Source organism: Rattus norvegicus, chromosome 16 (genome assembly GCF_036323735.1).
Source record: "Rattus norvegicus strain BN/NHsdMcwi chromosome 16, GRCr8, whole genome shotgun sequence".
NCBI lineage: Eukaryota > Metazoa > Chordata > Mammalia > Rodentia > Muridae > Rattus > Rattus norvegicus.
The window spans coordinates 54,683,214-54,709,463 of NC_086034.1; the positions used below are offsets into that span (position 1 = coordinate 54,683,214).

General features: G+C 38.7%; 1 long non-coding RNA gene across 1 annotated transcript in view; it reads left to right on the top strand.

Annotated features, from left to right (window-relative positions):
- The first annotated feature begins 3,589 nt into the window (after positions 1–3,589).
- LOC102554462 (uncharacterized) overlaps positions 3,590–26,250 on the top strand; it is a 35,349-nt gene continuing 12,688 nt past the window's right edge. The window contains exons 1-2 of the long non-coding RNA XR_360488.4: positions 3,590–3,923; positions 16,533–16,632. This is a non-coding gene — a long non-coding RNA (uncharacterized LOC102554462). The remainder of the gene's footprint in view (positions 3,924–16,532; positions 16,633–26,250) is intronic.

The following is a 26,250-nucleotide window of genomic DNA, read 5'->3' on the forward strand; positions in this document are numbered from 1 at the left end:
AGTAAAGCTATCTAAACTCAACAGAGACATTTCCTTGCCCAATAGATGGTGGACACTAACATAGAAAGTCTCAACCCATCTAAGTGAATGATGTGACAGAGAATAAGTGACAGAGAATGTCAGGTAACTGGTCAACCACATTCCTACCCAATGTCCAGGAATAACTCAGGAATAGAGGCAGAAATATTGGTTGCCGTTTTGTCCTAACCACAGTGTCCTTTGCCTTACAGAAGCTTTGTAGCTTTATGAGATCCCATTTGTCGATTCTTGATCTTAGAGCATAAGCCATTGGTGTTTTGTTCAGGAAATTTTCTCCAGTGCCCATGTGTTCGATTGCTTCCCCACTTTTTCTTCTATTAGTTTGAGTGTATCTGGTTTGATGTGGAGGTCCTTGGTCCACTTGGACTTAAGCTTTGTACAGGGTGATAAGCATGGATCGATCTGCATTCTTCTACATCTGACCTCCAGTTGACCCAGCACCATTTGCTGAAAATGTTAACTTTTTTCCATTGGATGGTTTTGGCTCCTTTGTCAAAAATCAAGTGACCATAGGTGTGTGGGTTCATTTCTGGGTCTTCAATTCTATTCCATTGGTCTATCTGTCTGTCTCTGTACCAATACCATGCAGTTTTTATCACTATTACTCTGTAATACTGCTTGAGTTCAGGGATAGCGATTCCCCCAGAAGTCCTTTTATTGTTGAGGATAGTTTTAGCTATCCTATGTTTTTTGTTATTCCAGATACAAAGAACTCACAAAGTTAGACTGCCGGAAGACAAATAACCCTATTAAAAATGGGGTTCAGAGCTAAACAAAGAATTCACAGCTGAGGAATGGCTGAAAAGCACCTAAAGAAATGTTCAGGGGGTTGGGGATTTAGCTCAGTGGTATTGCGCTTGCCTAGCAAGCGCAAGGCCCTGGGTTCGGTCCCCAGCTCCGAAAAAAAGAAAAAAGAGAGAGAGAGAAAAAAAGAAATGTTCAACATCTTTAGTAATAAGGGAAATGCAAATCAAAACAACCCTGAGATTCCACCTCACATCAGTCAGAATAGCTAAGATCAAAAACTCAGGTGACAGCAGATGCTGGCGCGGATGTGGAGAAAGAGGAACACTCCTCCATTGTTGGTGGGATTGCAAACTGGTACAACCATTCTGGAAATCAGTCTGGAGGTTCCTCAGAAAATTGGACATTGCACTACTTGAGGACCCAGATATATCTCTCTTGGGCATATACCCAAAAGATGCTCCAACATATAACAAAGACACATGCTCCACTATGTTCATAGCAGCCTTATTTATAATAACCAGAAGCTGGAAAGAACCCAGATGCCCTTCAACAGAGGAATGGATGCAGAAAATGTGGTACATCTATACAATGGAATATTACTCAGCTATCAAAAACAATGACTTTATGAAATTCATAGGCAAATGGATGGAACTAGAAAATATCATCCTGAGTGAGGTAACCCAATCACAGAAAAACACACATGGTATGCACTCATTGATAAGTGACTATTAGCCCAAATGCTTGAATTACCCTAGATGTACAGAACACATGAAACTCAAGAAGGATGACTAAAATGCGGATGCTTCATTCCTTCTTTAAAAGGGGAACAAGACTACCCTTAGGAGGGGATAGGGAGACAAAGTTTAGAACAGAGGCAGAAGGAACACCCATTCAGAGTCTGCCCCATATGTGGCCCATATATATACATCCACCAAACTAGATAAGATGGATGAGGCAAGGAAGCGCAGGCTGAGAGGAACCAGATATAGATCTCTCCTGAGAGACACAGCCAGAATACACCAAATACATAGGTGAATGACAGCAGCAAACCACTATACTGAGAATGGGACCCCCATTGAAGGAATCATAAAAAGGACTGAAAGAGCTGAAGGGGCTTGGGACCCCATATGAACAACAATGCCAACCAACCAGAGTTTCCAGGGACTAAGCCACTAACCAAAGACTATACATGGACAGACCCTGGGCTCCAACTGCATAGGTAGCAATGAATATCCTAGTAAGAGCACCAGTGGAAGGGGAAGCTGTACCCCCAGTGAACGGGATTCTTGGGGGGAGGGCAATAATGGGGGGAAGGATGGGGAGGGGAACACCCATTTAGTAGGGAAGGTGGAGGGGTTGGAGGATGTTGGCCTGGAAACCGGAAAAGGGAATAACAATTGAAATGTAAATAAGAAATACCCAATTTAATAAAGATGGGAAAAAAAGAAACAGAAATATTTTTAAGATGAAGATGATGGCAGGGACTGGAGCAAAACAGTGTCTTCAGGACACAACAGACTCATGACACCTGTATTACCTTTCTGAAGCTTGCACTGGATGAAGGCAGTCAGTATTCTTGCATGAAATTACACGAGGTTCTCAATATCTGCCCTAACCAAGAAGCAATGGGGAGATGAACATTTCTTAAGAAGGAGACCCACTAATTTTTGGAATGGTTGGCTCCTGCTGCAGTGGACGGCTCCATACCCTGGAGGAGATTGGTAAACAGACTGAACGTGATGGGCATAGATAACATGTGTTTGTATAAGTTTATATCTATAATAGATGCATAACAGACATACATGTATAGATACATATTAAGCAGACGGTATGAATTGAGGGGATAATGTAAGAGCAATGGACCTGGGATGAGATAGAGGAAGGAGCAGAGGATGAAAATGAGCACATGAAATTCTCAAGAATTAATAAAATATTATACTTAAAATTACATCTCCTCTCAGAAATCTATTATAAAGTATTTATAGAATTTCAGTATGTAAAGTTTTATCTAAAATTCATGCTCATGAAAAGTATTTTTATAATATGTATGTATATATGTTTTTATAAAGCTAAGCACACACATATGCCTCTATATTTATAGTGATTTCTTTCTGTAGATCTACTCAAATAGATACCACCTTTTAAACTTTTATATATTTTTATCTCTAGTGAGAAACACCAAAATGAAATAGGTCATTTCTTTCCATGGTGGAGCGAGTGGCTGGCTGCAAGCTGTGACCAAATGATCTCTCTTTGAGGCCAGATGAGAAATGCGAACATGGGCTTGCTTCTCCTTATGTGTATTTTCAAGAGTTCATTAATAATTCTCCTTTCATTTTGATGGAAGAAAACTTTAAAACCATTTACCATACATAAAGAACATGGTCTTAAAGAGATGCCTTTGTCCTTTGTGGTGTTATACTTTTCCTTCAGAATTCTTAAAATCCTTAAAGGACAGTTGTGTGTTTAGAGAAAATGTGGAGAAAACCTCTGGCTCCTGTAGTTAAAACAGCTCAGGGTGCTTTTGTTTTATAAATCCATGCTCCAGAGACAGTGAAATATATCTCAACTGTTGGAAGCTCTCAGTTAAAACCAATTTGCATGTTTCTGCTCAAGGTCATTAATTTAGTTTATTAAACCAAAATTCTTTTTTGACAGAGAGGAAGACAGATACACAATTCAACTGTGCCAGAAAAATCTGCAAGATAAATAAGGTCCTTTGAAATAATTTCTAAGAAATGTTGATGCTTACACAACTGCAAAATTCTGACTGCCCCCGCTCACTTACGCATCGCAGCACTTGGACTGTCCATCTTCTAAAAGATGGCAGCGTAGATTGCCAAAATGTCTCAGGAATGACTGATCCAGTGTGGACACCAAGACATAATGATTCCGCCACTCAGTGCTTCGGTTTACTCCTCTCTTCTTGGATCATGAACCAAAATAGCTTTATCAACCTGCTTACTCTCAGTTGGAATTAAAAGCCTTTCTTTAGTGGACAGCCTAGAATAGCCTAGAAGGAAGCTGTGTATGGTATGCCTGGGGAACGCTCTCTGGTCTTAAGAAGATGTGGTGCATCTGGAAAGTAGAAGCTACACTCTTCCTCCAGTGGAGTCCTCGTGTCAGCTGAACTTCAGGTGAGGGGCTTTAGAGATTTTTCTCTCTGTGTTACCTGAACTGAATATATCAGTGTGTAAACTCACTTGTTCATATCTCCTTGTCTTTCTTTACTTTGTAAAAGACACCTAGTCCTTTTTTGAAAACCTGAATTCCTTTTCAAGTCTTACTATGCTCAATTATGAAACCATAAATTCCTCCCAAAATTGATGTCATGATGTGTTTGAGCACATTTTGGGAAAAAACAAAAAAATAAAATTCATGCCAAATGTTTGCCTTTCCTTTACATTATATCACTTACAGGCCCTAGAGACAAGATCATATTTGTATGATCTTGTCAGGAAATACAATGCATGAAAATATTTCTAAAACTGTGAAAATTTCATTGATATGCCTTTGGTTCTTTGAATAGCTTATTTATGGATTCTAAGAAGATCATTGTATGATTCCCTACATCTCTGAAGTACTTTCTGGTTTGATCTCAACAGTGAGCTGTTAGAGAAAGAATCATATTGTGCTGACATAAATAATAGAAAAAACTGACTTTGCCACAGATTCTTGACAGGCTGTGTGTGTGTGTGTGTGTGTGTTGTTGAGAATGATTTGGGAGTAAACTGCTGACAAAAGAAAGTAGCCTTCTGCTTTTTTTTCCTAAACACTCTCTGTAAGACATGCTTTTGTTGATGGCAGCTTGAAGAACACGAGAAGCAATCTGGATTCATGCCTATTGTCAATAGCAAGATACATAGAGTCATAAAAGCAACATAGAGCAATTAGCCAAGGAAGAAATGAGCAGGCTGAATACAAACTCGCCCTTGAACAGATGAGAGAAAACTCTCCCTTTGCACAGCTTAGCAAAAGGTCCCCACAGGAAGAGAGGAGCGTCTATTCTTTACTGAGGTGATTGACATTTGAGTCACCACATTTGAATGTTGAAGGGAAGGGGTCGTACATTGGGAAACTGTCACATCTGAATTACTACAAGTTCTTGTGCATTTAAGGCAGTATCTTATGTAGCTCAGACATGCCTTGAACATCTGACCATCCTGCCTCAGCATTCCAAGTGCAAAGAATACCAGAGAAACCCCTCACCCAAAATTATTGCAAGTTCTCCATTTTCCTCCCAACAACACACTTTAACTCTTGCCATAAGTGGAGACCCAACCTATTGCACACAGGTCCTTCATAACCTGTTTATTATATTTTCTTGTGACCACTACAGATCCCTTCTACTGATCCCTACAGATCCCATTCTTTTATTCTGGAAGTCAGCTGTACTCAGTTTTCTCCTCTGTATATTTTCTCATTAGTATCTTCAATAGTGGCTTTGGAAACAGCTTCTGCACTTCAGGCAGAAACCAACCCCCGCCCCCCCACACACACATACACACAACTTCCAGAATGAACATGACCTGAAAACAGTCCCCAGTTCTGCTGTTCACTGTGGGGCATTGGCAGAATCTAATTTCTTCTTAACCAATCACAGCCCCTGCTGGTGCTACTGAAAGCTTGCTAACCGGATGCCTTAGGAAGTGGAACCCGCTCTTCCATGCTTTGTACATTTGGATTCTTGATGCTTTTCTTCAGTGAGAAATTGCCTTCTTTTTATTTATCCTTTTCCAATAATTCATTAAAAGTATTTTTCTTAGCGCTTTAAAAAATTGTATTCCCGATTTACTTTCTTCAAGACTACCTGTTATACATTGGAGTTATGTTGTTCACTGACCACTTTAAAGTTTTATCAAGGCTAGATAGGACAACCCAAGAGGAGGAAAAGATACTCCTCATTCCTGCTGTTAGGGGTCCCACAAGAATACCATGCTATGTGACCATATGTTATACACTATCTTAATATATGGTACTTAAAATGATTAACCTCTTCTTGATCACAACCATATTCTCTGGCATTCGTGTGGTAGCACAGAATAAATAATTATCAAATTCATGAGTCAATAAAACACTATCTCTCTATCTTCCTTGGACTTTTAGGATTCTTCTAAAAATATATATTTGGTTATGGCTCATTTTGCAGAGTCTTTAAGAATGAGAAAAGTTATTAAATTTAATGTTTTTGGCAGAAGAATGAAAGCTATGTAACAAGGCAAGATAGATTCTTCAGTGGCTGGATGGGGGTTTTGAAACATATATCAGACACAGTTCTGTTTCCTTTGTCTTGAAGTTTGTTAACAAGCAAACAAAACTCCAGGAGTAGACAGAACACTACTCGTATATGTGTTTTCCAAAATCTTACAGTGTGGCTTCAGGAAGTGTATTCTCAATAATTAATCAAAGGTCTGATATTTAATAGAAGACACAGGGAAGTCACTCCCTTTTCGTGGTCTACAATTTTTTTCTTATTTTCACTCTGTTTTTTTTTAAAAATGTACTTTGTCTACCAGCGATCAATAAAAATTTAGCTCGAATCCATAGACTCAATGATTTTCTATTTCTTTCCCTTTGTTGGTGTTTCTTTTGACCAGGTTAGTTTCTCTTTCTTTGACCAACGTTTGCAAAAGCAAGGGACTCAAAGGATGACATCTAAAACAAGCAAATGGATTAAAGATCCTGGAATGTAAGACAAGCCCACAAAAGTAGAAACATGATTTGGAAGATGTGGGAGGCTACACACATTTTCTCTTTCGGATTTGTCACATGGCTTGGCTTCCCTAAGTTGGCTCTTTAGACTGTGTGACAATGTGATAGTCACAAGTATTAATGATAAAGTGTAAAGGGCAAATTTTTAAAAGCCCAGCTCCTGCCTTCAAACTACCATAAATCATTCATCAAAAACCACAGAAAGCTCTGCATTCACATTCCTCAGCTGAACTGGAACATTTTGTCATGTGGACCAACTAACTACAGGCAGAGAGAGTAAAACTAGGCAGATTTCTTTCTTTTTTTAAGACTTTATTATCATTATTATTATTATTATTATTATTATTATTTATAAGTACACTGTAGCTATCTTCAGACACACCCGAAGAGAGCATCAGATCTCATCACAAATGGTTGTGAGTCACCATGCGGTTGCTGGGATTTGAACTCAGGACCTCTGGAACAGCAGTCAGTGCTCTTAACCACGGAGCCATCTCTCCAGCCCCAAAACTAGGCAGATTTCATGTTTGCATGAGAATTCTTGTCAGATGTGAGATCTCAGGGAAGCTTTGCCTCGAGTCCCATGGCTACACAATGAGGATATTATTGTCTTGAGAACTCTTGACCGGTTACCAAACTTCAAGGCACTGTTCATACTTGTCTGTTGTCTTAAAACTTAGTCAGCAATGTCTGTGCTTAGGGATGCTTAATACACTACGTAGCCACACTGCAAAACTATTAACTTCTGAGGCTTGTAGATATAATAATAGCTATTTGTCATATGAATCAACTTGCACTCCAGATAGAGACAATAAAATTGAGCCAAGTGTGAACCACTTGATAGAAGACACAATGAGATTTATTTGAATGATAGGAAGTTAAGTTCTTCCTAGCGAAAATAAGACCCTTTTTGCTATGAATTTGAATGGCCTTTCATAAATGTTAATTATGTGTATTAACACTTGACATGATAAATGAGGAAAAATAAATAAAAGTGGTCTTAGGATATTTTTCATTTCAATAGTTTTACATGGATGCTTTTCTGACAAATCACAGTAACATTAAAGCTTATCTATTTGAACTAAAAGGCAATGCTTTGCATAAAATAATTAAATTCCCCTTTATTATAAGGGTGTCTAGGATTTCACTGATTTTATGAATTAATGAGCTATGATATTTTTCTTTAAAGAGCAATTTTTAGGAGCACAAGTTAAACTTATGTGATGAATTATTTGCAAGGAGAACAGAGTGATAAGGGCCAAGACACCTTTCACTTATGTCCTTAAAAGAAAGGAGAAATAAATTGATGTTCAGAGAGAGCATCACACAGCTCTTGCATTGAATTATCATAGTTTCTTTGCCCTGATCAGATGTCATACCCCGCTAAATACTCCAGGGTTTCTAGTTGCTTTAATAAAAAGAAAAATCACTTTTCCTTCCTGTAGCCCTGCAATGGCCCTGCTTAAGGAAGCTTGGTTACCTGAATTGGCTTCAAAGATATCCATCTTCTATATCCATCTTCTGTGTTTTTGAAATTGCTTCTTTTGTCCCTTCTCTCCGCTTAACATGTGTGACATTTTCCTGCTCCTGCCTTTCACATGTGTTTGCTACTGATTCTTTATGTAGCATCCCTCACTGTGGCTTCCAACTTGGGAAGCTACCTTTTTTGTACAGTAACATTCTTAAGTTCTACCGTCACATAAAAAACACTTTACCTCTCCACTTTAACACAGTGTACCTATCCCAGCAGGGGCAAAGTTATCCTAAGGAGAGACATTTGTTCCTTTATCTTTGGTTATCAAACTATTGAAGTAACGAACCTCAAGGAATCAGGATTTCCTTAAGAATCTTACGCTACTGAAGTAAAGAATCAAACTCTTGGGGTTGGGGATTTAGCTCAGTGGTAGAGCGCTTGCCTAGCAAGCGCAAGGCCCTGGGTTCGGTCCCCAGGTCTGAAAAAAAGAAAAGAAAAGAAAAAAAAAAAAGAATCAAACTCTTGCTGTCAGTCAAAGGAGGCAGAACTTGTTTCCTTGGATGAGATTATGCATAGTTCTGAAAATGTGTTAGTCTATCTTGTAATTGCTAAACATAACACACAGTGATCAGGACTGTTAATTTATACACAGCTATTGTCCTCCATTTAAATCTGAACCTCAGTTCACTACCATGAAGATGAACATGCCAGTCATTGGATTGCTTTATTTGCTTCCCTTCCTACTATGGCCACAAGCCCACTGTTATTGATTTCACTTTGTCTCCATAATTGATCTATTGAACACAGGTAGATGAGCCTGGATTTGGAAAGCTGTCAGGTGCCAGGATTTTACTCTAGAAGCTCCAATGACACCAGGATCTCACTTTTAGTAAGAAGGCTACATACTGACAAATTAAACTGCACTAGTGATAACGATGCATGATCATCACTTGTATGCCATAAAGTAGGTTACAAAATTATGCCATATAGTAGCCACACAAGACCAAAACTTTATGAATGACAGTGGGAGAACAGGAATAGAAGGACTGGATGTTTCTATGGTTTTAAATCATGTCTGAAATGACAAGAAAAAAGCATATACATAGGCATTTATGAATGATGGTGGATTCGCTTGTATAAAACCTGCAGATATTTGCAATAGGATATCATGGTTCTTGGCAGTGCAGTTGTGCAGAAGTTGGGGAGCCATTTTATACCATGTTCATGCATTTCTTTGATCACCTAAGGTTTTAAATTAGCATTATGGTATATAGGGGGATGTTAACTATAATACATTGTATTGGTGGTAAAAGTTGAACCAATGTATTCTTATCCTCTTTTCCCATATCCTTATTTTAAGAAATATTTTGAATCTAATCTTGGTTCCCCAGAGGATTAAGATGTGTTTGTTCTTCTCTAAGAGTCAGAGTCAAATAGAAGAAATAAAGAACAGAGAATTTTAGGTTTTCAATTTAGGTCTTAGGATGATACATCAAGAGACACCAGATGTATCTTCATTACATCAGAGATTTGATTTGTGTAAGGGCTCTTAAAAGGGAGCCAACAAGTATACATACATACACAGTACACACACACACACACACACACACACACACACACACACACACACTTAAAGCAGAAAATAAACTCAAGACTATTTTATTAATGTCTTGTGGACATTATAAGTTCAAGGGAGTCTATACAAGTAAAACGTGTCAGTTTGCGCAACAAAATGGAGGAGATTTGATTTAAACAAAGAAAGTAAAAAAAAAAAGAAGCAAAAAAAAACTTTGATGAAAAACCAAAGAACGAAAAACAAAAAATTACAATCTAGACTCTAGACTCAGTGGTTCTCAATCTGTGGGTTGTGACCCCTTTAGGGTCACATATCAATTATCCTGCATATCAATTATTTACATTTAAATTCACAAGAATTTAAGAACTGTTACCTTCTAGCTCTTTCTGAAGATATTCCCAATATCGTTAGGAATCATCTATCCCATGAAAGCATAAGTAATATGTAAATGGGAACACTATCTAAATATATATGTCTATCTGCTTATAGACATATAAATCTTCATTTAATTCATTTATTACAGTTGGCCTTCTAATTGGGGTTGGAGGGTGGGACTTAACCTTAGGTTCAGAGATGTAACTATAACCGGCATTGTTAGTGCTGTCCAGGAAACATTAATAGTTAAGATATAATCCCGTACTCATGACATGAAAGTACAAATTTATGTGAGAAATAAGAAAATCAAAAATTGCAAACATCAAAGACCTATAAAATGCATCCTTCATACATTGTTAAATTTTGTTACATTAGACATAGATAGTTCTATTTAATTAGGTATTTGATCATATTTTTAAATTCTTAGATTATTGTCCTATAAAACCTTTCTAGAGAAAAAGACATGGAATGACGAGTAGGAGTTAATACATAATCCTCAATGGAATCATCCCTCATTGTATCCCTTTAGATGACAATAGATGTAAATATTCCTTTCAGAGCACACCAGATAGAAGCAAGCAACTTGGAATTCTTGAATTAGTGTTAATTCTTTTCCTTCTAGCTGTCTTACAAAAGAGCTGTACATATGTGTTTTGAAATACACAGAGAAATACTATGCTGTGACATATAATATATTTATCATATTCAAAACAACAAACAACACCACTTTATCTGCCCCTTTGAACGGAGAAATTCACTGAAACAAGGGAGACAGGACTATAGCCACCTTTTAGAAGCCAACCCCGCCCTGCCTCTAAAGACTTTCACTCATGGCCAGGCACTTCGCTCTTTCTGAAGTGTATCACACTTTGATTTTTATTGATCCCTCCCTCCTCATCTACTGAACTTTTCCTCAGGTAGATCTGCTAAGTTTCTGAGTGAGAACTTTCAAGAGTCATTAACCATTTGGAATATTAACCAGTAAGAATAAGCGTGCAGAACAGAACTCAAGGAAGCGATTGCTTCAAGTGAGGCTCCTACTCAGAGTCCCATTTGCTTTCAGATTTAATTATCCTTGAATTTTGTCAAATTACCCTATCATATTCCTCCATCCCTCAGTCCACACATCTTCCTTCATCCAACACTGCTCCAGTGGAAATAAGGCCAAAAGGGAGTAAACAAATTTGTGAATATAGCATGTATCTGATGTAAGTACAAGGATAGGGCCAAAGATAGATTTTACTGTTCAGAAAACCAAAGGAAAGATTGCTTATGCTACTTAACACAGCGCCTTCCCAATGATGTTATGAGGAGCATAAAGCCTTGCTCTATGTTGTATTTCAGGTAAAGAGTCCATTTATCTGGTTATTACTCCTTCAAAACCCCCTCCTTCATCACACTGCTCTTTGCCCCCATCATGTTATTGGTAGTAAACAAATTGCAGAAATAATCTTTTATCATACCTATTAATCTGTGTGGTTTTCCTTCTAGACATGTTGTCTGCAAATTCTCTATAAAATTAGGTCATAATTATGGATGTAATGAAAGAGTATTGCTGTCTATCTTTGAAAGGAAGCATGCAAGAGGGGTCAAACCATTAGATCATATCTAGCCTTGGGGTAGAGAAGCCTAACTTTCAAAGAGCAGACGTGATTGTTACAAATCAGGCAAATCAGTGCTGATGCCTGACTCCCAGATGCTTCACTATTTGAAAAAAACACACAAGAAGAGAGGTTAAGTGTTAACTACTAAGTGTAAGTACAGATATGCTAGCTTTGAATAGTAAAAGAGCCAGTTAGAATGTTTAAGTAAGATCATGCAGTGTAGCAAGTCCAGAGTCTCAACAGAATTTATTTGCAGTCTTCTATCTGATTCTAATTTTAGCTTTCTATTCAGAGATGTATTGAATCTATCAATGAAATCATTTTCTTGGTGTGCACATATGAGATACTGAATTTCTTCAGAAACTTTGTTGGGCTTATGGCAAATAGATATCACACATTGTCCTTACAAATATTGCAGGTATGATTTCCTATGCATTGCATTCATACTACGAAGAGATTTTTTTTCGTGTGTGTGTGTGTGTGTGTGTGTGTGTGTGTGTTTGTATGTGCAAGCACACGTTTGCATGTGTGCACATGTGCATGTTCACATGCACAAAGAGCACAGGTTTCTGAGTAAATGCAGGAAAAGGAGAAAAGATTCTCTATTTGGCTTTAAATCTGAGGTTAATCCAAGTCTATTGATTCCATGAAACTTGAAAAATATTAATCATTTTATTACTGTGAAAGATGAAAAGTGGTATGCCTTGATGCTATCAAAATTATTACTATTGCCTTGGGCTTTTTAAACCAAAGTCTATTTTTAGCTATTAAACAAGAATATAAAATCCATATGAATAAGTATAACATCAGCTTCTTCAATCAGGTGAAATATATCTATTTTTCTCAAATTCCGGCCATTCTCTTACGGTGAAAACTTTCAAATACTTTCTGCCTCTTTGAAATGTATAGTTACATTACTGTAAATAGTTACCTAACAGCAGTAAGACAGGGGAACTCCTCCTATCTAAGTATAATCTACTTCCCACTAGACGTATCCTCACCCCACCCCCGTGTGGTATGTATGTGTATGTTTGTGAATCATTGCTAATCACCACTGGGTATACATAGATTTCTATAAACACAAATACATGTTGGAATTGAACAATCAAGAGTGAATAATATCTGGGCTCAGTGGCAGGATGATTATAACTATAACCCCAACCTGAGTTGTAGAGTAATGAAAATATCAGACTGGGAATCTGAGACACTCTTCATCACTGGTCAAAATTCAGAGAACAAATTATCAGGAAGAGCCCAGCCTCAGTTGATATGTCTACAACACATTTCCCATAAATAAGGCTCTGGAAACAGATCAGAAAGAGGAAGAGAGAATGTAAGAGCTAGAGATTCAGGAACTGTGTTGAGATTGAGTCTTCTAGAAAATACAAAGAATTCATGATACTGCAACAAAATGACTGTGTGAATAAGGCCTGAGCCAAATGGCAATACTAATACTAATAAACATGGTAATGTGGAAGAGGGAATTCTTATGGATCCACAACTTAGGACAAAATAAAAGTACATGCAAACAATGACTCTTGAAAGCAAGAGATGGGATTGGGAATTAACCTTCTGGGATATTCTCCCTTATTGATAATTCAATACCAACTGGTCAGTCCTGAAATATTATACATATAGGTAATAGTAAATACACACACGCACACACACACACACACACACACACACACACACACACACACACACAGAGAGAGAGAGAGAGAGAGAGAGAGAGAGAGAGAGAGAACAAACAAAATGAGACCCTGAACTTGAGAGTAAGCAAGAAGGCCTATGAAAGGGAGAGTTTGAAGCAGGAGGAAAAATTATGAAAGTATATTTTCATTAAATGTTATAAATTAATTCAAAATGAGCATACAGAAAAAGAGTACTGGAAATGTTGATTGGTGGTAGAGTTCTTGCTTAGCATGTGTAAGGCACTGGACAGAGTTCTCACTAATACAAAGTAAATGAATGATACTAAGAAAAGAACATTGCCTTCTGTTTTTCAACTTCTTTTCTTATTCTCTTTTGTCCATCCCTGTATCTCTGAGTTTACATTGACTAATAAATTAATAGCCTTGCTTTGGGAAGGACCTGAATTAAGACATGGTAATAAGATTTAGTTTGCACTTTGCACCCTGGTCTATTGCCAAATTAATTGAAATAATTACAGTAACATTTTGCATAGTGTATTTGGTATGCTAATTAAACTCTTCTCTTTTGCATTGAAAGGTATCTTATCTGGGTCATGCTATAACTGAATATACCTCTTTACATACAAGGAGATAGTTACAACATTTACCTGGCAATTTGTCTATCTTTGATTGGAAAAACAAAGAATAAGATACTAACAAATAAAAGAAAAATTTGAAAGGGACAATGAAAAGGAATTTATTGAGAGCTAATATTCCCATAAAGACTTCAGTTAAGTATCTCATTATCACCTTCAGAAAACATAAGCTCACTCCCCAGAACCTGAGCAGTGTCTTGAAAAGTTAGCTTTTTTAAGGTTAGAAATGAGAAATACAACCTCCTAGGAGAAAGCTGTTTCTGTGCTCCTTGGGGCCTTAGAATTCATCTACACATGCACATATTTCTTAGACATTTTCAAAATATGGAACATCGTGTTTTCTCAGTCTGAAGCCTTCAATAAAGGGGAGGATGTGTAGAAGGGAAAGGCTTCTAAACTCAAGAAGATCCCACACCTTGTTCAGTAGCCCCCAAGGCAGGGGCTATGGCAATCCCTGTCTATAGTGAAATACAACTGAGTTCACTGTGGGTTCCTTAATAAACAAGGAATAGAAATGTAAAGTCACAATGGTTTTTCGACAGACACATGGGTTGTCTTTTCTTGGTGCTGTGCTAAACACCTGGATGAGACCAACTTGAAGAAGGTTTATTTGCCTCACAGATTGAGTAGTCAGTCCATGATGGTAGGAAATAAAAAGTTATGTTGCCATTATATTAACTACTTATGTAGTTTAATGTGTGTTTGATGTATGAATGTATGTGGTTATGTGTTCTTGCTTGTGTGTGTGGAGGTACACATAGGTCTGTGGGTCAGTAAACAACCATCAAGTGTCTACAACATTCTATCTTGCTTGAGACAGTGTCTCCAGTTAGAGACATGCTTGTCCCTGTCACCCATATCCCTGTAGGGGCATGTTAGAATGACAGATCCATTTGAACTAATTCGTTGGGTTTGTAATGTATGCTCTAAGGGATTATAACTCAAGTTGACAGTCTTGTCTAGAGAATACTTTGACTCAATGAGCCATCATTGTATCATGGCATCTTTAACAAATCTGGGCATAGTTGCATACATTGGGGTTTAAGTCTTCTAAACAGGTTTTCTTGATTCTTTCTTCTTAGGAATACATTAAATGAGCTGACTGAACAATTTAGACTTAGTTATTATAATGATGTATGCTCTTTTGGTTTATTTAATGGATCTAAATTCTAGAACTTCAAGGGAAGTGCAATAAAAATATATGCATATCCTGATGTGGCCTCTGGGATAAGTGGTCTTCACCTAGAGTAATAAGTATTATTCTCTCAAGCAAGAACAACGGATGAGTCATTGAATGGGAAGAAGACATATAGTGACTTCTGGGAGCCATGGGAGCATGGGCTGGACATGGTGACTCAGTGCCGTTTGGTTGTTTTACATGAATAGATGTTGATTGTCAGGAGATTTAAATGATCCACTTTGATCTTTCCATATTTGTGTAAAGAATGATCAGTTTCTATAAGATAAGAAAAATAAAAGCATGAGTATGTTGAGAGTAGAAAAACCTGGTGATCTTGTGAGTCAAGGTTAATAGGAATGTTAAAAAATGAAAATAAAAATTAAGCTAAAAGCATAAACTTTTGTATTTTACAAGCCACCTTAGCCATTTTAGGTTTTCTTATCAGCATTACAAGGATAAATGACTGTTTTTTGCATTTTCCCTAGTCAGATCAATATTGTAGCAAGAATTTGTTTGGTAATGCTCAGCTGCCTTCAGAGAGTTATTGAAAGAATTAGTAAAGCGATGGCTCTGAGCCAATTTTGTAAAAACATGTGCACTACACTAATGCCAGTTATTGTTGCTGTTACAATAATAGTTTGGATTTTACCCCAATCTTAAGGGAGGTTAAAATATGAGTTGAAGTTATTTTTAGGAACCCAATGACAAACCGTGTGTTCACGAAATCCCCCTTCAATCGTATTCTATCCAGTCTTGCTATTAAATACTTGATAAATTGATTTGGGAGTGTGTTAATTGGTTTTTGTGGACAATACACAGCCCGGAATAAATGCTTTAGGAGAGCATTAAAATAGAACAGGATATTTGCAAACTTTAGGAAACAGGCTAACTGTCCAGCAAATGAAATTTCCTAAAGGTATCTACAGAGATCCAAAGCATCAGATAAAATGCCTAAAAAGGCAAAATGTAAGGAGTTCTAAACAGTGCCATGTTGGACACCTTCTTCCAGCTTCACTTTGCGATTCCAGGTTCTGCTCACTTTTTGTTCCTTTTGATCTCCCCAGCTTCTTTTTAAACTTCTCCAAGATCCCACTCTCCACTGTTCTTGCTCTTTACCCTGTTTGACTAACACTTTGATTCTGCCCAGATCGAATTAGTTTCAGTGAAGACATCACTAGTTATTCCAAGGAAACCTATCTGGTTCTCTACTTATGGAGTCATAGTGGTCTCCCGGCAAAGGTCAAGAAGTCATCTCCCTGTGGATGATACAGTTTAGAGAGGCTGATACCACACTACTCACAGGAAAATGTGTAATAGGCACAATTCCCCACTCAGTGGTGACTGGGAGACAAACTTAGCTATTTCACTATGATCAGAGATTGTTTATTACCGATGTTATTTTATTTCATGTGTGTAACTCTGTGTGAGCACATATGTATGTTTGAGCACATGAGCACATGCATACAATCCCATTGGGAGGTCAGAATATGACATCAAATGTCTTCCTCAATTGTTTTCCTGTTTATTTTCAAATGCAGGGTATCTCACTGAATCTGGAGCTCACAGATTTGACTAAATTACCTGGCAAGCAAGCCCAGTCTTCTTCCTGTGGCCATTTTCCCAGTGTTCCAATTACAGGTATGTGTTGTACAGATGTTTTTACATTGGTGCTGAATATTGAAATTAGGTTGGTATGATTGTACAGCAAGCACTTTACTAAGTAAGCATCACTCCATGCCCTAGAGTTACTTCTTGATTTAATAATAATAATAATAATAATAATAATAATAATAATAATAGACACTGCTTGAGATGCAGCAATGTTTGGAAGGGCATAAGACACTGCCACTGAACATGCAGTCCCACTCCCTGGTTGTCAATTCCCACAGAATTACACCTGCGTTAGTCTTTTTCAGTTTCTTCATTTTTGTTAGCATTTACTGTTCCTCTTACAGTATAATCTTTTGGTGATTGTTTTTAATGATGATCTTTAAGGTGTTTTTGGGAATGATCGCTAACACTCTGTGAAACTACAGCCTCAGAAATAATCAGTCTGTTTTCCATCTCCCTTTTCACTAAACCTCCTGTAATTGTCTAAAGGCGGTATTGATTGGCATTGCTTGGGACTCATGTGTTTTCTCAGTGAGAATTCTGTTGCAAAAATAAGGGAAAATGTGTAACAGGCACAACAATCCACCGAGTATACTAGCTTTAAAAGGGTGGGACAGTTGATGCCTCCCAGGCCCCAATGATAAAAAAGATGCCTGATTCCTGAACCTGAGCTAGATTTTTAAACTTAAACTTCGTCTTTAAATAGAAGTGCGGTCTCCAATAGCAAGGATCCTACACCATCAAGGCAAGAGGTACGATAATAATTTTGTCTTTTACCCAAAGCACGTATAGCTATTTATTCACAAAGTATCTAACACAATGAAGTGAGCTGCAAATAACAAGAGCCTAAAGTGTCACCAGAGCACTGTGACTAGCACTGCAGAAAGAAGGAGGCAGTTATCATGTGACATTCAGCCTCAGAAGCTAGGCTCAGAGTAAGCCTACACTGTCACAGAGACATGTGAGAGTAAGTAAGCTTTTTCTCAATGCTCATTGAGAACGACATATATTACAGTCTCAAAGTAAATCATTTGCTTATAGGTAAAAAGATATTGTAGTGGAAATACCAGAGAAGATACTTTGAAAGTCATTCTGTCCACTCCCACACATACACACACACACACCTCAAAAATAATAAAATTATGCTTACATACCAGGGTGAGGAAAGACAGAGAAGAATTGCATGCCATTTTTCTTATCTGCAGGATATGAAGCCCTTAGAAAGCAGAAAGAACTTAAGCATTTCAAGAGAAGCTTCTGTGACACAGCCTCTACTTTTACAAGAACTAAATTATATGACCTATAGCACTAGCCTGTATTCTTGACTTTGTAGACATTTCCCTCTTCTCATCAGAAAGAAAAGTCAGAAAGCTTGTACTTTATGTACAGAACTACATTTTACTGTTTTTCCCTAGAGGTATAGAAACTATCCTCCCTCTGTCATAGTGGAATCTGAAAGGGTACAGGCTGTCTGAAATTCAGTGGGATAAAGTATTGATACACATGGCCTGCTAATCAAATCAGATGTGTGGAAAGCAGGGCAAGTATGTTGAAGAGCTAGTTTAGACACGCGGTTTGCAGAGAGTGTGACCAAAAGCTCACGAAGAGTCAGAGTTCCTCTTTATTGGGTGAAGAATTTCATACATGCATATAATGTAGGTTTACTGTTCCCACTCCTCCAATTTCTCCCCACTATTTCCTAAAGACTTCATGTCTTCTGTTTTTCTTCTAGCATAATGAGTTCACTTAGTGCTGCCAGTATGTGCATGGATATAGGCCCACCTACCAGGTTAGCCTACTAGGGGTTCATAATCCTTTAAAATATTGACTCTCACTCCATTTTCTGATCACATTTCTACCCACCTTCTTCAGACATGGAGATCCAGAAGAGTACTGGTTAGAATCCCTTCCCTGCCTGATGAGCCCTCTGGGGCACCCCCATCTACCCTAAGCGACTTGCTCTCCCCAGTAGATTCCATTACCCTGATACCTCTCTAATCACCTTCATCACATCTAAGGATGCTGAAGAATGCAGGTTACATTCCCTTCCTGCATTTTCGATGCCCTCTGAGCCCTCTGGAGACATCCCCAGCTTTCCTAAGAAGTCTTCTATTCTTGATGGATCTCCCGATCTCCCACTACCTATTAACCCACCTTCATCAGACCTGCTGACGTAGAAACATACAGCCTTAGAGTATCCATCAGAGGACTGCCACACCAGGATCATTGAGGTTAGGTCCCCTCATATCACATACCACAACAGGAACACCTAGATGGCTAAAGGCCCATGAAAGAACACAATCAACAAAACCCAGGGCAGTATGACACTTTCAGAGCATAGCTACCCTATTGCAAAAAGTCCTGGATATCCTAAAACAATCGAAGCACAAGAAAATGACCCTAAACCCAATCTCATAAAGACGACAGAGGCCTTTAGAGAGTAAATGAGTCAACCCTTAGTGAGGTATGGGAAAGTACAGTTAAATAGGTAGAGGGCTCTAAACAGAAACCAAGAAACCCCTGAAATAAACACGGGAAAAACAATTACACAGGCGAAGGAAATAAATAAAACACTTCAAGACCTGAAAATGAAAGTAGAAGCAATAAAGAAAACACCAACTGAGGGAGTCCTGGGGATGGAAAACAGGAAAACTTGATGCAGACTTCATCAACCTAATATAAGAGATGGATGAAAACATTCTCAGGCACAGAAGATACAACAGAAGAAATTGATAGATCGAAGAAAATGTTAAATCTAAAAAGTTCCTGCCACAAAATATCCAGGAATATGGGATACCATGAAAGGGCCTAGTCAAAGAATAATAGGGAAGGTTGAGAGGACCAGCTCCAAGGACCAGAAAATATTTTCAACAAAATTATAGAAGAAAACTTCCCAACCTAAAGAAAGACATGCCTACAAACATATGAGAAGAATCAAATACCAATTAGACTGGACATGAAGAGAAAATCCTTATGCCACATAATAAACCAAACACAAGATTCTACAGAACAAAGAAAGAATATTAAAAGCAGCAAGAGAAAAAGGTCAGATAACATAGAAACCCAGACATATCAGAATTATACCTGATTTTCAACAGACATTCTAAAAGCTAGAAGGACCTCAACAGATACCTTACAGCCTCTAAAAAACCACAGGTGCCAATCCAACAAAACCATCAATTACCATTGATGGGGAAATAAGATATTTCAAGACAAATTCAAATTTAAACAGTATGCACAAATCCAGCCCTATAGAAAATTCTAGTAGGAAAACTCTAATCCAAAGGAGGACAACAGGGGTTGGGGATTTAGCTCAGTGGTAGAACGCTTGCCTAACAAGCACAAGGCCCTGGGTTCAGTCCCCAGCTCTGAAAAAAAATAGAAAAAGAAAAAAAAAACAAAACAAAGGAGGACAACTGAATCCATGAAAACACAGGAAAAAAGTAATTCTATCATAGCAAAAAAAGGGAACACACGCACACACACACACACACACATACACACACACACACACACACACACACACACACACACACACACACACTAACCCCACTCACATCAAAGAAATGAGAAGTAACAGTCACTGGTCATTAATACCTCTCAACATCAATGAACTCAATTCTCCCACAAAAAGATGCAGGCTAACAGAATTGATGTGAAAACAGCATCTATTTGACACCAGTCAGAATGCAGAATGGCTAATATGGAAAATTCAAGTGGTGGCACCTGCTGGAGAGGATATGGAGCAAGGGCAACACTCTTTCATTGCTGGTGGGAGTGTAAATGTTGGAAATCAATCTGGCTTTTTAATACCTAAACACCCAGCTATACTATTCCTATGCATATGCCCAAAAGATGCCCTACTACTATACCACAAGGGCCCCAAGTGCATTATATTCATAGAAGCTTTATTTACAATAGCCAGAAACTGGAAATAACCAAGATGTACCTCAACTGAAGTAGATAAAGAAAATGTGGTACAACCACACAATTGAATACTATTCAGATATTAAAAACAAAGATATCACGCAAATGGATGCTTGAGAATATTATTATGAGTGAGGTAACCTAGACCTAAAAGAACATGCACTGTATGTACTCATTTATAAGTACATATTATATTAGCCATAAAGTAAAAGGTACATACTACAATCCCAAAGAATCTAAACAGAAAGGAAGACCCAAGTGAGGATGCTTGAATCTCACTTAGGTGGGGGAATAAAACAGTTGTACGAGGCAGAGGAACCTGGACCAGAGAGGTGATGGGGAAAGAAAGGGGGGTTCAGGACCAGTTGTGGGTAGGTACAGGGGAGTTGACCTGATGGCCATAAAAATGAATGAAATCTTTAGCTGGTAGAGTAGGAGGAGGGTGGCATCTGGAGCACCTGCCAGAGACCTGTGATAGAGGAGACATTTAAGAATCAATGGGGGTGACATTAGCTGAGACTCATAGCAGTGGGGATATAGAACCTGAAGAGGCCATTCGCTGTATGCAGGCAGGAACCTCAGCAGAGTAATAGGAACACCAACCAACCCACAAAACTTTTGACCTGTCGCAAAATGCAGGGATCTGGGAATGGCCAAGCAACAATGGGCCCAAACAGAGACCCATTCCACTAGTAAGCACCAATCGCTGGCACTATTAATGATACTCTGCTATGCGTGCAGACAGGAGCCGAGAGACTCCATCTAGCAGCAGACTCAGATAGTTGCACAGACCCACAGTCAAACATTGAATGAAACATGGAGACTCTTAGGGAAGTGTTGGAGGTAAGGATTGGAGGCCCAGAAGGGGACAAAAACTCCACAGGAAGATCAACAAAGTCAACTAACCTGGATTGTTAGGAACTCTCGGAGATAGAACCATCAACTAAAGAGCATACATGGGCTGGACCAAGGCCCACCACACTTGTGTAGCAGACGTGTAGCTCAATCTTCATGTAGGTTCCTGTAGCTGCTTGTATTATGAATGCTAATTATGTTTCCCAAAAATCTTCCTATGAGAGTGTCTGTAAGTAGCCCCCAGTTGGTTCTGATTGGTAAAGAAAGATGTCAACAGCCAATAGCTGGGCAGAAGAGACAGAGGAGGGATTTCAGGATTATGAGCCTTGGGACCAGGAGGAGAAGAAAGGGAGAGATCTGCACCCCCGAGAGAAGCCATACCAGAGTGCAGTACAGAGGTATGGGCCCCATGCGAAGGAGCCAGGAGAGCATGACCCAGAGTTGGGCAGCCCTCTGGATTCAGAGTAGCCAAAATAGAGCTAGTATTAATAATAACTCGAGATTAACCTTGTGGAGTTTAGACAGTGGCCCAGCTATTGTGCTGTTTAAGGCACATTAGAATATAAAGGCTACATGTGTGTCTTTCATTGGGGAACATAAAGCAGTGAGCTTCCCTCTGGGATTAATGTTATAATATTTATTTCTACAGGTCCCAAACAACAGGAGCAGTGGTTATCCAAAGCAGTTGCCTGTCTTTGGAACCCTCTTCCCCTAACTCGGCAGTCTTGTCTGTCCTCAGTGGGAGAAGTGCCACTGGGAGAGAATTAATGTGCCAGAGCAGGGGAGGGAGGGACATGTCTCTCAAAAGAGAAGAGGGGGTGGTGGTGGAGGGACAGTGATGAGGTTCTAAAGTGAATAATAAAAGGTTATCTAAATTAAAACTAAAAAATTGACTCCCTCTCTTAGCAGTCACCAATCAACGACAGCACCTCAGAAAGCATCCAGTTCTGTGACCACCTCCCAACACATGCTGGGATTTTATCCACCTTGTTCTTGTTGTATAGGTCTTAGATATGTCACAGCCTCTGTGGTTTCAAACCTTATTGTGTCTTGAATACACTGTTTGACTGTAGTTACCCATTGCTTTTTTCTCTTCCAATCTTTCTGTTCCATTTCCCATGATGATCTCTGAGCCTTGGGGTTAAAAGGCATATACAGTTTAGACCTGAGCCCTCTTCAGTTTCTTTTTCTCTTGATGTTGACTATTTGTTCATCTCTGTGTCTGTCACTATCAAAATGCAAAACAAAAAACTTCTTTGATAAGAGTTGAGAAATACATTTATCTATGGGTTTAATGATAATAAATGACAGTGCCATAAATCCATGACAAGGCAGGTTATAGGCTCGAAGAGAGAATTTATGACTATTATTCTGCTAAATAGTTAAACCAACTTCTAAAAGTTTACTGTTATATTCAGAATACTTTGGGTGTCCTGAAAATGTAAATGATCAATTATCATGAATGCTAATTTTAAAAATGTAAAAGATATGATCAGATGAATCTTCATGGTTCGGCATGAAGATGAGACAATGTTTCATAAACCTTATCAAGGTTTGGAGACCTCATACTAGCACCTGTATACAATGATCTGGCTCATGCAATAGTGACAAAATTTGACAGTTCAGAATGGGTCCCTGCACAAAGAGTGTGATAGCAGTTTCCAACTAAAACAAGTATTCCCTTCACTTGGGTCACACATTCCATAAGATCCTGTAATGTTAGAGGTTCTGTTGTACCAAAACAGAATTCTAGGAGAAATATATGACAGACTCCAATGAGAAAACAGCAAGCTCCAATGGTCTGCAGTAAAGCCAAGCCATCTGTAGCAGAAAATGATGTGAAAAACAATGTCTGCCTATGGCTAGGCCCTGATATAAACAGAGAAGCTGACCATGACACATTAAATGACAAGTGTCTGGAACTGGGGCAGGTGGATATTGTAAAGAGTCTACAGAAGGCCAGAAGTAATATTTTCACATTTTAACATGAGCAGAGAGAAGGATACAAGCAAACTTCATGATCAGGTAGTACAGATTCGAATGCTACGTGCAGTCACAGAACAAAAGTTCTCCTCCATGATGCACACTCGGTCCCCTGAGTGGCCGGGTAGGGTTAGGTTACATCGGTTGGGCTGTCTCATAAATATGTGATATATGAATGAAAAGGAAAAACCCACGACTGATTCATAAACTGGCAGTTGGAACGTGGGTGGTTCCAATTGGACAGCAACAGCAGCTTTCCTCAAGAGTGCTCTTGGAAGACAAAGGTGTGGGAAATATTCCCCACTGGGCAAAGCTTCAGGCAACCAGAGAAAGCAACCCAAGTGCATGAGTGGTCGCAAATGGGCAGGCAATACTAGTCAGAAATCCCTGGGGAAAAGGCTAAGCTATTGCAATAAGGTAGTGTCAGAAAAAGGCATGCGAGTGGCCATATGAAAGTGTATACAAGTATAAAAATCTGTGAAGTCACTTATTAAAATCCATGATGAGGTTTTGGTCTTCTGGACGAGAAATAAAAACTCAGCTTTCCAGAACAGGTTTGGAAAAGCCTGAGAGGGTCTCCTGAGCTGAGAGTCTCTTTATTCTTTGAGCATGTAAAGAAAGTTCAGTGAGCGGAAAATCTGGTGGGTCTTGTTTTGTAAAATGGTTGAAAGAGAGTTTGATATGTTTTTGGATGGTGCATGCATGTCTGTAATCCCAGTGTGGTCAGGAGTCTGGAATAGGAGGATTGGTGAGGATCTGGTGCCAGCTTACAAAGTGAGTACCAGTCTGAGATGTCAAGCAAGCAAGAAACAACAAACAAATAAACAAAACAAAACAAACAACCCTACAAACAAACAAAATTTATGAGAATATCCACCATAGGAATCATACTAAACACATAAGTATAAAAAACTTGTTTAATTGGTATGAGCTAACTTCTATTTATAACCACAGCAATTCTACCATAAGTTGAAGTACAAAATGGTGGCTGTGGAATAATTGTACTGGTTGGCTTCCATGTACCAAGACTGGTGAAGCTGTTTCTCTTTACCAGATGTCAAACTTACAAACAACAAAGGTCCTCAGTGTGACTTTGGTGTCATACTGCAAGAAGTCCGGTAGTCACATTGAGAACAGATTTTCCTCTCCTCATGATAGACATGTTTGCTTGTTTCTCTAAGGAGGTAGGCACGAGTCCATGTTTGGGCTGTCTTGCTTCCTCTGGGAAATGATAGAAGGCCTGATTTATAGGCATAGAATTCCATAGGACACTAGATATCAGGTAAGTGTTTCTACTTTATATCAAATTATATTTGAAGTACATATATTAGTTCCATTTTCTCTTGCTCTGATCAAATACCTGATAGAGACAAGAAAGGAAGGGAGAAATGGTTGAAAGTTTTGGGCTCATTGATTCAGTCTATTGTCCTGGGAAAGGCATAGGGTTTTCACGGCTTTGATTGTGGTAGGTCATTATTATATTTGGTGAATCAAGAACCAGACAGTGGGGTCCTGAATACAGGCTGGTATCCTCTTCAAAGCTTTACCCCAATAATCCTTTTCTGCTACTTAGAATATGGTCCCAAAGGATCGATAACAACTATCAATACAGGGCTATTAGTTGTGGACCAAGTGTTTAACATATAAGCCTTTGGGGCACATTCATGATTAAATAATACCTGTAGGGTCCCATACAATCCATCATGTTACGTACTGCAGTCCTGAGTTGTAGATATTAGAGGATTAGGGAGTCTGCTAATAACACAGATGAAGCTCAAGTTTAGCGATAATGCTTGGTGAGAACGGACCACAAATCTATCAAAGATGTAGCATTCAGCTCTCACTAAAAGTTTTAAATAACAGTATCCCACACAGGTAGAAAACTAAATAGTGGATATAAGGAGTGGAATAAGGGTTACTGATTTGTTTTTACTACCATTCTCAGTAACTTACTAAGACATCCTGACCATTCCTGGTTCTCTAGGTGCAGATTTTGAATTCAGGTTTGGAGCAGCTCAGAACCCCTTCTTAACCATGTATGCAATCCAGATGGACTCCATTTCTTACAGGATGATGGTTAGTGTCTTGGCTACTGCACAGATATGCTGTCAGGTTAGGACTTGTTGCGCCACAGATGCTACTAGAACAGTCAGAACCAAGTCCCTATTTGCAAATGTTCTCAGATATCATTTTATTGAGCCACTGCGCTCAAGGTCAGTTCCTTCCAAGTGGCAGTCCATATCTAATGGCTAATAAAAATGAGAGTGTAGCTTCCGAGACACTTTGACCCTGCCTGAGACAATGATGATGGATCATTTTAGCTCCACAGCTTTCTCCCCCCTCCTCCATGCTCATTGCTTTTCCACTGATGCTAGTAGAACGAATTCTCACAGAGGACTAGCCTGTGTCCTAACCACCTTCTAAGGGATGTTTCCCAGAACACCCAACTTTCAACAGAGAATTTGTAGCAAAGGGTTCTCAGCACAAGGTGGCTCCTATCTTTTTCTCAGAAAATATGACTGTAAATACTGCTATTAGTCACGTCAGGAGTGACGTAATAAATATGTGCTTAGCATGTGTGATGAGAAGACTCCATGACTACTAGTTACTGAACTGCAGAGATGGCACAGTTCTAACTGGCTCATTTGATATGAGAATGAGGGCTGAAAATGAGGCTAGATACAAAAACAGCCTGAGCGTTAAAAAAACATCAAGCGCGATTCCACAAACTGCATGCCCTCTGAAAAGAGTTATTTAGTCAACCACTAATTATCCCACTTAATGTAACTAATGTACTTTAAACTGAGCCATCTATCTAATGGGTATCTCAGTAGAATGGCAAAAATCCAGAGTTCCTAGCCCGAGTATTGTGGTTATATC